We start from the raw sequence: 13,534 nt of genomic DNA on the forward strand, positions 1-13,534 counted from the left end.
GTCTCGAGCTCCTGGGCTCAAACAATCCGCCCACCTTGGCCTCCCAAAGTGCGGGGATTGCAGGCATGAGCCACTGTACTCAGCCTGCATAAATATTTATAATTGTTATATTTTCTTGTTGAATTGACACCTTTATTATTATATAGTGGCCTTCTTTGTCTCTGATTTTTATAGTCTTTGATTTATGGTCTATTTTATCTGACATAAGTATAGCTATTCCTGATCTTTTTTGGTTTCTAGTTTCATGGAATAGCTTTTTCCACCACTTCTCTTTCAGTCTATGTCTTTACAGGTGAAGTGAGTTTCTTGTAGGCAACATGTTTCTGAATTTTCTTTCTTTATCCATTCAGGCACTCTATATTCAGCGTTGTTATTTATAAGTAAGGACTTACTATTGTCATTTTGTTGCCTGTTTTCTGGTTGTTTTGAGGATCTTCTCCATTCTTTCTCACTGTCTTCCTTTGCGGTTAAGTGATTTTCTCTGGTAATATGTTTTATTTGTTGCTTTTTATTTTTAGTGAGTCTATTCTAGGTTTTTGCATGGTGGTTACCATAAGGCTTACAAAAAAAGTCTTATAGATATAACAAGTTATTTTAAAGGGATGATGAATTATGTTAGATCACAAACACAAAAATAAAAAAAGCAAACACAAATGAAAAAAGAAACCCTCTAAACTTTTACTCCATCCCCCTCAATATTTTGACTTTATATTGTCTCAATTTAAATATTTTCTTGTTTCCTGTTAATTGTTCCCTTAACAAGCTGTTTTTGATATCATTTTGATAGATTTGTCTTTGGGCTTCATACTAGAGTTATGAGTGAACTGCACACCACAATTACAGTATTTTAGTATTCTGAGTTTGTACTTAATTTTACCAATCAGTCTTATACTTTCAAATGATTACTTTTTGCACATTAGTGTTTATTTTTCTTTCAGATTGAATAATTCCATTGAGCATTTCTTGTAAGATGGGTCTGGTATTGGTGAATTTTCTCAGCTTTTGTCTGTAGAAGACTTTAGCCCTCCTTTATAGCTGAAGGATAGATTTGCTGTAGATGGTATCCTTAAATGACAATTTTTTTTCTTTTAGCACTTTGAAAATGCTGTACCACTCCCTCTTGCACTGTACAGTTCCCAGTGAGAAGTCTGTTGCCAGAAAAATTGGGGTCTTTATGTTATTTGCTTCTTTTCTTTTGCTGCTTTTAGAATCCTCTCTTTGTCCTTGGCCTTTGAGAATCTGATTATTATATGCCTTGGGGTAATATTCTTTGGGGCAAATCTGTTTGGTGTTCTCTGACTTTCCCGTACCTGGATATGTATCTCCTTCTCATGTTTTGGAAAGTTTTCTGTTATTTCTCTGAATAGGCTTTCTACCCCTTGCTCTTGCTCAACTCCTTTAAACACCAATAAATCTTAAATTTGATCTTTTGAGGTAATTTTCTATATTTTGTGGGTGATCTTTATTCCTTTTCACTTTTTTCTTTTTCTTCTCTGCCAATATATTTTCAAATAGCCTGTCTTTGAGCTCACTCATTTTTTCCTCTGCTTGATCTATTCTGCTGTTGAGAGCCTCTAATAAATTTTTCAGCTTAGCAAACATATTTCCCAGTTCCAAGATTTCTGTTTGATTTTTCACACACACACACAAAAAAACAACTAAATAGCTTTGGTAAATTTCTCTAATAAGTTTCTGAACCGCTTTTTGTGTGTTATCTTGGAGATCACTGAGTTTCCTTAAAGGTGCTATTTTGAATTCTTGGTCAGAGAGATCATATATTGCTGTCTTGTTAGAGTTAGTCACTTGTTTCTTGCCTTTTGGGTTTGGGAAGGCTATGGTTCCCAGTTTGCTGTTTGTGTGTGTGTGTGTGTATGTATGTCTCTTTGCATTAAAGGACTATTTAGTCAAATCATCTCTATCTGGCTTGTTTTAGTTTTTATTGGGTATGTATTCTTAGAAATTCTTTGTAATTTATCTGTTGATTTTCTTTCTTTCCCCGTCCCCCTGCTGGGTTACTGCCTCCTTTTGGCACTAGATGCTTTCTTAAGCCCAGGTTTGCCTCAATTCTGGTAAATGATCAGAGTGCTGCCTTTCCTAAATGGGGGATGTCCTAAAGGGGATGTCCAATAGCATGGGAAGGGTGGCTAGGGTGAGCTCTAGAATGAATCTTCTACAGTGTGGTGCTGCTGAATGTCCATTCTGATTTGGCATTACCTTTGGAGGAGTTACAGAGCAGAGTTTCCAGGGCTGGAGATGGCAGTCCCTCCTCTCCCCTTTGTCACTAGATTTCCTCAGGGATATTTTTTCCTCCAGGCCCTCTAGATGCTTCTCATGAGTTTGGCAGGGACAGGTCTCCTGCCAGCAAACTTAGGATGATGGGGAAGCTGCTTATCCACCTTGATATCACTTTTTTCTAGTGTAGAAGCTGTCAGTCAGGGGAAATTTTCCACATGCTTGCCGCTAGAAGGATTGCGGGGAGGAATATCATGAATATGGAAGTCCACTTCTTTAACCATCTGCTCAAACTATTTTCATTTCCCTGTGGACCCGGGAACTGTCTTTTCCTCATATTTGAAATCTGAGAGATTGCTGGTAATAATCTTGGCACTGTATATTTATATTTTTGGTTTTTGGAAAGAAGGGGAGTGAAGCCAGCTTGTTTCTCCACTGCCATTTTGGAATTGGAAGTCCAGAAACATTTCTATTGAACAAGTATTGAATGTTAAGAGACGGATGTGCATAAGTGACTTGTTCAGTATATATTTTTGTACTGTTCAGATTTTGAGCCATTTAATGTATCTGTTTCCAAAACAAATGTAAGTAGTTTAAAATATATGCAATAACATGGTCATTCCTTCCTAAATTATGAAAGGTATGGCGCATATCCAATTTGTGCCAAAAACCCATCATATTCTTTAATAAACTTGCAGAATTTTGGTGGAAAATAAAATTAATTATTGGCCAGTCAAAAGATAGGAGTTTTGCTGAGATATAGCTGATTACTATGTCTTTACATTAGTATTTTGATTTCTGTTTTATTGTGACTCATTCTTTTTCTGCAGCAACTGCTAATTATTTCAAGTAAATTTCAAGGTGAGTTAATTCAGTGTTATTTACCTAATCGTTTAACATTTATCAGTGTACATCAGTGTTAGAAATTAGGGATTTGGAGCTGAATCTCATACAGTTTTTGGTGTCAAGAAGCTCCCAAAGAGATACATCCTCAAGGAAATAATTATAGTGAAGTTTGAAAAATTTCATAAGAGGAATAATATGGGATTTCAGAAGAAGAATCCAGAAATAACATTTTGGGAGTAAAATTGTGGCTTAGAATACTTCTGCTGGTAATAATAACTTCTCCTTTATGCAAATTAGTAAAAATAAAGATTCTTCTTCAAGACCCTTTATGAATATCTGCTATAAAATTGTTGTAATAGAAATACAATTCTCTAATCACTACAAAGGAGATAGTGACTGATAGGTTAGTGAAGTACACATATGACATCCCAGGTTGCAAGAGCAGTAACATTTTCTCTATAGGATTCCTCTTAATTTAATATCCAACAGTCTTCATTTCTCATTAGCAGTGTCTTCTTATATAGAATTTTTTTTAAAAATGGGAAAAAGTACTTATAGATGAGTCTAGCAATTTTGATTGCAAAAATGCAAATTTTCTCTTTTCAGGTAGAATAGTAAGTGATGCTCTTCCACAAAAAAAAAAAAAAAAAAAAAAAAAAAAAAAAACTTAATGACCCAAATTGTCAGTGTGATTCTAAACATTTTCTTATGTTAAATGCCTCTTCTAATTGGAATAGGTGCCAACAACAAATGAAAAAATAGTTACATAGATAGCTTACATATTAGTTACATAGAGAGCTTGAGTCAAGATAGGACTGAGGCTAACAGCAAATTAACCATAAAAATAGGGTGTGATTACTGCTGCTCAAACTTAAGCATCTTCAGTATTAAGGTAGCTTCAGGATGTTTGTTGATCCCAATGGGACATCAGGATGGAGGAAGGGGTGAGGTAGGATTCCCCAGAACAAGATGCACTCATACACAGAAACTTGGCATTTAACACTGTAATTTTCAAATTGAGAAGACCAATTTTAATTTTGTTTTATCTCCTTTTGGATCCTACTTTCTGGAGATTTGAAAATGTATTTATAGTGCTAGTAAAATCTGAACATCTTTCCTCCCTCTCACTAATTTTTGGATATTTCAGGAATTGGGATCTGAATTATACAGATAAGAACTAGCCCCTTCTCCTGATTTGTGTGCAGCAATAGCCCCAAGGGACTGAAAAACAAGTGTTTTCTGAATTTCCTTTCAGTTTCCTAATAGTCTGTTCATGTACTTGTTCGGTAGGAAAAAGTGTTTTCTAATAACAAATCTCTATTATATTAATAAGTGAAGACTAAACTCTGACCTTCGTCCTCTCTTGCCCAAATTCTTACCTGGAAGGCCTGGAGAGTCATACCCTAGGAACAACAAAATCTCATCAGATGGATTATATTTAACCCTATGTAATGTAGTTTACTTTCCAACTTGACTCTGGCATAACATCACAAGACAGGTATAAAAGGCAATAAAAATATTTTACCCCAAAATATGTTTCTTTGCTGTATTTTAAAATGACCCTGCAAAGCCATTTTTTGTGGAAGAAAAGTTGCATCTGTAAAGAACTTCTACTAACATAAGGAGATCTTTCCTCCTTCCAGGCCCTCATGATCTTGAAGAGATGAACTGAGAGTCTAGCACCTTTTAAGGCCTGAAAAGGAAAACTTTGCCATCTATTGTCTCTAAGGGGTGCTGCTCATGAAACTTTATTTACATAATAAGAACCTTGGTCTCCACAATCCTTTATCTTAATCTAGATGCTACTTTCTATTTATTTCAGATCTTTAGATAATGACTTAACTGTTTCAACCAATTGCCAATCAGAAAATCTTTGAATCCACCTGTTACATGTATTCCCCCCTCCCCTTTTTGAGTTGTCTCGTCTTTCTGGACGGAATCAATGTATACCCCATATGTACTGATTGAGGTTCTAAATGTCCCCCTAAAATATATAAAACCAAGTTTCAACACATCCACCTTAGGCACATGTTTCAGGATCTCTGGAAAATGTGCCTCAGGCCTTAATCATTCATATTTGGCTCAGAATAAACCTCTTTACATGTTTTACAGAGTTTGACTCTTTTTGTCAACATAAACTTATCTTCCTCTCAGGTTTAGAATTTCCCTTTCTCAGACTTCATTGGACACTTATTTGTTAAGGCAACACTCTGAATAAATGACTAACCAATGTATAAGTATTACACAGGCATTCATTGAAAAAAAATTATTGAGCTTCTACTGTGTGCCAGGCACATTGTTGGATTGCAGGGTGCTCATAGGCTTCAAAAGACACTGTAGTGAGTCTGACTTGAGATCATTTCTCTGCTCTAAGACTCAGTTTTCTTCTTTGAAATGAGAGAAAGAAGAGTACTGACTCTCACCTGTGCTTTTGAGTGTATGCATATCATTTTGCCCACCATTTAGCAAGAGGGAAATATGTGATTGTGCTTATTAAATACTTTCTTGAAATGTCAATGCGTTGTATTTTCATGCCAGTGTGTAATATGTGGGAATGGGCTTTTTATTCCATTTAACACACAGTGACATTGTCTATTGATTTAATGGGGAAATTACACATGTTGTACTTTCCTATTTAGCAAAGGGTTTTGCATTAAAGATATATCAAAGGAACACATTGCCATGGGTAGTTGGGTGCAGCACACCCATATGGCAGAGAAAAGGCCACAGCAATCAAGCACACGACCTGTGGTGTCTCAGACGAGGTATACAGAAAGGCATTTTGGGAAGCAGCGAAAGGGGTTAGCCACTGGGCAGCAAACATGTGTCCAGTAAATGGTGGCCTTAATACCTCAAATCCATTTACAGTGCCTATTATTTGACACTCATTCAAAATCCAGGGAATGTGTTTTGCAGTGACCTTAGACAAAAATGAGGGAAAGCAAATAGAGTAACTATTAACATAATTACAAAGAGACCTGTTTGATCTATGCTTCATATGCCCATATGGCTGGGTATTCAGTGGACTTCAGTAGTCACTGCTCTCCTAATCAGCCCTGTTAATTAGGTAATAGGAACATTCTCTCATTGTTGACAACAGAGTTTTCTAACTCGCTCAAATTAAACTAAGCTAATTTTGTTAAGCATTGAGATTCCAGATGGCCCCTAAGGTACACTCTGGTATGCAGGCAGGGGAATCAGTGCCTTTGTAATCCATGATCTACTTTTTTGAACTGGAAAAGCTGTTTTGGAAAAGATTATGTGGAAACCAAGAAATCGATATTCATTGTCTTATTTCCTTTCCAACAAAATTAGATAGCTAGATATTTGTATGCATGTATGGGTTTGTGTGTTTACATGTCTGTATGTAAATGTATATATGTAAAAAGGAGCTCATCCTCTCAGCCCAGCGCTTTTGAAGAGTGTGTGCTCCAGATTGAAGAGCAATTTGACGGCGCAATATTCATTGACTTTCTTTTCTCTCCATTTTTGCAGAAGCTGATTTTTAAAAAGGCAGGATATTAGAGCTCGAATGTGTTTTAGTATTTAGCTAACCAATACATTCAATCTGTATATGAGAAGACTAAGGACAAGAGGGAAATACCAATATAAGATCAAAAAATAAGTTAGTGTCAGAACCAGGAGTTAAACATTTTTCTCCTCCTGAAGAGCTAATCATGTACTTTTATTTTTTCAAATAACATCTTCATTGAGATATGATTTACATACCATCAAATTAATGCTTTTAAATTGTACCATTCAGTTGTATTTAGTGTTCTTTCCTAGCAATACCTGATACTATACCATCTACTCATCAGCACCTTTCTTGTCCATAGGCAATATTTAAGATCTGAGAACAAAAGCCTTTAGTGGAAACCTTGATGATAATGAGATGATCATATTTTTTAAATATAAGCTATCGTTATGCACCAATAACTATGCTAAGTTCCAGTTCATGCACTCAACAAATTCTTTTGAGCACTGCTATATGCCAAGCACTGTTCTAGGCACTTTTTGTAAACCAAGGAGCCAAGCAAAGATCTCTGCCTTTATGAGGCAAGGGAAGAGAGAAATACACAACATGTCAATTATATAACATTTTGAAAGATGCTAAGTGCTGTAGGAACAAAAAAGAAATCGGCACTGAGTAAAAATGCTGGGATGTCTAGATTTGTGTGGATGGGGATGAAGAGGAAAGATTAGAATTTTGAAAAAGAAGGTCAGTGTAGGCCTCGCTGTGGAGGTGACATTATATATTTAAGTGTTCAGAATAATCTTTTGAGGATGCACTTAAATATGTATTATTAACCTCTTTTAAAATTAATTCTATTGAAATATCACACACACATACACACAAATGTATAGCTCAGTGAATTTTCACAAAGTGAATATGCCTGCTAACGTTGCTGGGTTTTTTGTTTTGTTTTTTTTTTTTTGGTGATGAAAGAGAGAATAAGTAATGAGCCTAAGACCACATCATAAATAAGTGCCAGAGACTTAATGCTTTCCTATTGACTCAGGTTATCTCAAGGAAGAGAACCTAAGGCTAGACTTCAGATTTGGAAAACTGGATAGAAAGAGAGGTGCAAGTGATGAAGTATAGAGTAGCTGGACTGTTGCACTGAACAGAAATATTTCAGCTTTCTAAATAACAGTGGAAGGGAATTTTGAACTAACTTTCTGGGGCATCTTGTTAGTAGAAATATAGAGGGGGCTGCTATGTCTCAGAGTTACCACAGAGTGGCAGTGCTTTAGAGCTTAACTAAGTTAGCAATTGCATTCCAAAGTCCCCAATTCAGCCCTTTTTTAGGCCTTTAAAAACAAATCACAGATCATAGGCTCTTATACAGAAAAACACTTACATTTGGGTGAAATCTACTTTTGTATGAAAATTGCAAATACACAGAGGCAATGCAACAGTCTTTGTTGCATATGCAATAGATATCTCATTTATTTTAAGAAATAAAATGCAATAATTGCATAAAATTTGCAATTAAAGCTGTACCATAGGCTTTTTTTGTTGTTTGGCTAAGCCACAGTATCTGATGGCAAATCAACACTTTTACCAGGAAAAAATAGAAAGACCAGATTGAAAAAAAAAGACAACTGTTTGAAGACATTGGAGACATCTAAGATTTGAAGGGTAAAGCTCTAAGAGAAGGTAAGCTCACGGAGGTGAATTTGCATTTTTATTATTCACTGTGACCCAAGTTTCATAAAAAGACATTTGTTTATTCCTTAAATACATTGGACAAGAGGATAAGGAACCAAACCAACAACAGCTGAAATTTTAGTGGAGTTTTGATGCTCTCAGTGTATTAGGAAGACCATCATTGGAGTTTGAGATCTGTCAGTGCAGAAGAACACAGGTAAATACATTGAGAATGGGAGAAAACTAGTGGCTAAGGGAGATGCATATTTTTCAGTCCAAAATTCCGCCTTAAGTCAGCTCAATCCCTCATTAGACTGTATTGATTTGCCCCTACTTGCCAAAGGGATAGTTGGAGGATAATCGAATCTTCTGGAAGGAAGACAACAACCTTCAAAGCCTCTATGGCATTTAAAACATAACATCTGGCATTCCAACAAAACTTAGAAGGCTAAATTAAAATAAGATCAAGATAATGGGGAAAAAAAGCAGGCCCTTATGTGATCTAGATAATAAATGTGTTACATGAACTTTAAAATAAGATTAATTAATATATCAAAGAGAAGAAAAATATAAGATGAAGCATTCTACCAAAGAACTGGAATCTTTGAAAACTAAGGACTGAAACAAATTTGAGAACTACAACAAGTAAAAATTGAAATTAACAACTAAAACAAAAAATAATTAAACAGCATATTGGACCCAAATGAAGACAGAATAAGTGATCTAAAGGAAAAGCTGTAGAATATATACAACTGAAACTCACAAAGAGTAAAAAAAGGAAAACTACCACAAAAAAGTCAGCAACAAAAAAGTCAACAATGTGTAAGACAGCTATAGTACATGGTGAAAATGTCTGATGTTTATGTCATTGGAGGCCCATACGGGGAAGAAATAACAAGCCACAGGTGCTTTACCCAGTGAAGTAAAGGCCAAGACATTATCAAAAACTGATCAAAGATATCACCTTACAGGTTCAAGAAATTCAGAGAATCTAAACAGGATAAACATGAGAAGAACCATTCCTTGTCACACTTCATTCAAACTGCTGAGCACCAAAGACAAGAAGCAAATCTTAAAAGTAGTCAAGGGTAGAGGACAAGAGAGATCTATAGAGTAACCATAATACTTTCATCTGACTTCTAAATTGAAAAGACAAAAGCCACAATACAACTGGATACCACATTTTATGTGCAGAAGGGAAATAACTGGCAAATTATATTTGTATGCTCAGAGATGATATCTTTCAAACATTAAGGAAAAACAAATTAAATTTCCAACATACAGAAACATATAATTTGTTCTCAGGAAACAAACACTCAAAGAAAGTACTAAGGTGAGTACATCAATGGGAAGTTGAGCACATACGAAAATGCAGCCAGAAGGAGTGAAGGGAAAAGAAAAAGTAAATATTTGGCAGAATCTATTCAAACATTGATTATACAAATAGTAATTTTTTTGAAGTTTAGAATTTAATTGAATTTAATAATACAAAAGCTAAGAAAGGGTTCTATGGAGGTAAAAGATGAAAAAATCCTAGCATTATATTAAAAATGATAAATGCATTAATTTATATTAGGCTCTAATAAGTCAAGGTGCATATAGTGAAACTAGTATAAAAGTTGTAGGTGGGATGTGGTGGCTCACACCTGTAATCCCAGCACTTTGGGAGGCAGAGGTGGGCGGATCACTTGAGGTCAGGAGTTCAAGACCAGCCTGGCCAAAATGGTGAAATCCCATTTCTACTAAAAATACAAAAATTTTCCAGACGTGGTGGCACACACCTGTAATCCCAGCTATTTGGGAGGCTGAGGCAGGAGAATTGCTTGAATCCGGGAGGCAGAGGCTGCAGTGAGCTGAGATTGTGCCACTGCACTTCAGCCTGGGCAAGAAGTGAGACCCTATCTCAAAAAAGAGAAAAAAATGTGAATAACTGTAACTACAAAGCTAATAAAGGGGACATGAATCCTTTAAAGAATTTATTAATCTAACAGAGGGTAAGGAAGAAGATAAGAAAGGAACAAACAGCGTGTGAGACAACTCCTGGGTGAAAGGAGAATTTAAAATGAAAATGAGAAAACATGTTGAAATGGAAGAGTAATGTAATGTGACATATCAAAAGGTGTGTAATGCAATAAAAGAGCTCAAAGGAAAATATATAGCCTAAATATATACATTTTAAAATAATACAGGCTTAGTATCCACAATTTAGTCTTCCATATCAAAAGTTAAAACAAACAAACAAACAACAACAAAAACAAAACAGAAACAAAGAAAGTACAGAAATGAATGGAATGGGGAATACTTTACAGTAGAGAACACTAGTAAACCCAGTTTCAGGAGTAAAACAAAGGGCATTATTAAAAATTCCACAGATATTGAAAAGAAAAGAGGATATTACAATCAAATTTGTAATAAATTTGACAGATTTAAGATAAATTAGATGAAATTGATAAATTTCTTGAAAAACAGTTTACCAAAACTGAGAAGATATAGAAATCTATTAAATTTTATAAATTATGTTATCTAGTAGAAATTTTTAAACAATAATTCTATAAAAGTTAAATATGTAAATAAATATTTCTAAAACAAAAAAACTTCTAGTCTAAATGATTTTACTGGTTTATCCAAACATTTGAAAAAAATAGCAACAAACTTATACAAACTCTTTCAGAGAATAAAAATTCAGGTAACACTTCCCATCACAATATATGTGATCAATGTATGTTTATTATCAAAGCAAACACATGACTAACACAGGTACCACATCAATATTTCTTATAAACATAGATGAACTAATCTGAAATATTTGTACAAGATACTAGCAAACTGAACCCAAAGACATATAAAATTTATAGTATATCATGACCAAATGAGATTTAACTGAGGAATACACACATAATATAAGATTTGAAACCAAGCACTGTAACTTTTTACATTAAAACATAAAAATAAAAATAAAGATAAGATAAAAATTACACGATTACGTAAATAGATACTGAAAAAATGATATAATTCAACAAGCACTTATACGAAAAGAAACTATAACAAACTAGAGATGAATTTAAATATTTTATTTATATAGAGTATTTTAAAGTTCAACAGCAATTTTCATATGAAATAGTAACATAAGTATTATCCTGCCCTGAATTTGCCTACTAGTCAAAGATGTATGCTATGTCTTTTCACCATTTTACTGAAAGTCATAGACAGTGCAATTAGGCAAACATTTAATAAATGAATGAAGAAATTAGTAATAAACCAAAAAGAATAAAAATAAAAGGTATACGAATTAGAAAAGAAGAAACAGATATATCATTTACATAGACATGGATGAGTATACAGAAAATCCAAAAAGATCTATACAATTGTTAGGGCGTAGAAGCTATTTAATGCGAGCTTTATATAATAATTCTTATATAATGCTACATCTATATCATGTGTTCCTGTATAAAAGTAATGAATGATATATAAATAAATAAAAATACATATGTTTTATTTATGTCCATATAAAATATAAATAAGTAAAATATAAATGCTAGCATTTAAAACAGAATAGGAAATACCAAGGGCCAAATATAATCAAAATTTGCAAAATGTTGTCACAGGACATTATACATTATTACTGAAAAAATTTCAAAAGATTCCATTAATAAAGGGATATACGATGTTTCCAAACTGGAAATTTCAAAATTGTAAGATGACTTAAATGATGTGTAGGTTCAACTTATTACTATTGAAAACTCAGCAAATATTCCTCTGTAAAATTAAAAGCTGCTTCTGAAATTTATCTGGAAATGAAGAGTACCTAGAATAGCCAAAATAATCTTTAAAAGCAAAGCCAGTGAACTCACATTACCAGATATCCAGAGTCACTATAAATCTAAAGTAAGCAGTTCACTGTGCTATTAACATAAGAATAGACAAATGGATCACTGTAACAGAATAGAGGCCAGAAGGAGGCCTGATAGATTACCAGATCTGCAATATAGACACTATTGCCATCCAGTGGGGAAAACGATGGTCTTCACAATAAATGGTACTGCTCAATTCGATACTCATATTTAAAAAATAAATTATTACATCACACCATGAAACAAAAATTAACTCCACTAGATTATAGATGATAAAAACAAAACAATGCAACTGTATAGTAAAAAGTATAGAATAGAATGTTTATGACCTTGGAGCAGACTAAAATCGCTAAGTAAACTGTGAATAGCACTAACTAAAATGTAAAGATGGATAAAATTATAATTGTGCATTAAGAGTTTCCGTTTATGAAAAGATGCCATTAAGAGAGTAAAATGACAGCTCAAAGAGTATGAGAGTGCATGGACACATGCACACACACACAACTTATATCCGTAATGAAGAGCTACATTTCAATAGAAGAAGAGACAACTTAATTAAAAAAGAAAACTTGGCAAAAGACTTCAGTAGGCAATTTCTCAAGTAGAATATCCATAACCAAAAAATATTTCAAAAAGAACTCGTCAACATCAATGATATAACACTACACATCAACAAGAATGGATAAAATTATAAAAACACAGAAACAAAACCAGAAGACACCAAATGTTGATGAAGATATGCAAAAGAAGAACTCTTATTCAATAAGGTAGAAATATAAATAAGTAAAACTACTTTGGAAAACACTCAGATAATATTTACTGAAGTTGAATATACACATCCACTGTGACTGAGTTGTTCCTTCCTAGGCGCATTCCAACAGAAATATGTGTTATCTGTGGACTAAAGTGTTATTACAAAATTTACACCTTCAGTTTACAAAATGTATTGCAACACTATTCATAATACCCCTAAATTGGAAATTTCTAGAATGCCCATCACCAATTGGATATATCAGTTGTCAAATATTCACATATTAGTGTACTATACAGCAAAGAGAATGAACAAACTTCTGTTCTTTGCAATAATATTGATGTATCTCATTTAAAAAATCGAGAAGAAACCGAATCCAAAAGATTATGTATTGTACACATCTATGTATATCAAGTTCAGCATTAAGGCAAAATAAACCATGGTGTTAACAGTCAGAAAGGTAGTGGTCTTTAAAGAGAGGTGGAATGACTTGGGGGTGGTGGTGTTAAGCATGATGAGGGCTGTTGACGTTTTCATTTTTAGATTTGGGGGTACTTGTGCTTGTTAGTTACATGGGTGTTACATGTATAATGCGGGGGTGCTAGGGTTCTAGTGTACTAATTTTTTTTTTTTTTTTTTATGACAGAGTCTCACTCTGGAAAAGCTCTGGAAAGGAACATTTAATTTTTAAGGCCAAAATAT

Source organism: Pongo abelii, chromosome 18, assembly GCF_028885655.2.
Source record: "Pongo abelii isolate AG06213 chromosome 18, NHGRI_mPonAbe1-v2.0_pri, whole genome shotgun sequence".
Taxonomy (NCBI): domain Eukaryota; kingdom Metazoa; phylum Chordata; class Mammalia; order Primates; family Hominidae; genus Pongo; species Pongo abelii.